The following is a 311-nucleotide window of genomic DNA, read 5'->3' as shown; positions in this document are numbered from 1 at the left end:
CACTGAGGACACCAAGGAGGTCTCTCTTTGCCTGGCTACCTATTTACATAAATATTTTAAGAAGACAGCATTTGGTTTCAGCTAGAACATGAAAAACATGCACTTCAGCAAGCCTTAGCCCGGACGAAGCCCTGCACACCCCACCGAAGGCCGGTTCCCCCCAGCAGGAGGATGCCCCCCACTGCTTCCGATTTGGCTGGGGCCTCCTCTAAGCCGTAAGCGGAGCCACCGCGGCCCGAAGCCTAATCGCTCCTTTTTGCGGATTTCCTCGGTCAGCGCCCGACGCGGGGAGCTGCGCCTGGAGCGGCTCC

General features: G+C 58.2%; 1 protein-coding gene across 1 annotated transcript in view; it reads right to left on the bottom strand.

The window, feature by feature from the left end:
* Positions 1 to 272, bottom strand: part of IFT88 (intraflagellar transport 88) — a 48,782-nt gene extending 48,510 nt beyond the window's left edge. Inside the window, exon 1 of the mRNA XM_035903779.1 lies at positions 145 to 272. The gene's annotated coding sequence lies outside the window, so the exon portion shown is untranslated. The remainder of the gene's footprint in view (positions 1 to 144) is intronic.
* Between the last annotated feature and the right edge of the window lie 39 nt (positions 273 to 311).

Source organism: Egretta garzetta, unplaced genomic scaffold (genome assembly GCF_000687185.1).
Source record: "Egretta garzetta isolate BGI_Z169 unplaced genomic scaffold, ASM68718v1 scaffold401, whole genome shotgun sequence".
Taxonomy (NCBI): domain Eukaryota; kingdom Metazoa; phylum Chordata; class Aves; order Pelecaniformes; family Ardeidae; genus Egretta; species Egretta garzetta.
This window is presented reverse-complemented; position numbering and strand designations above follow the sequence as displayed.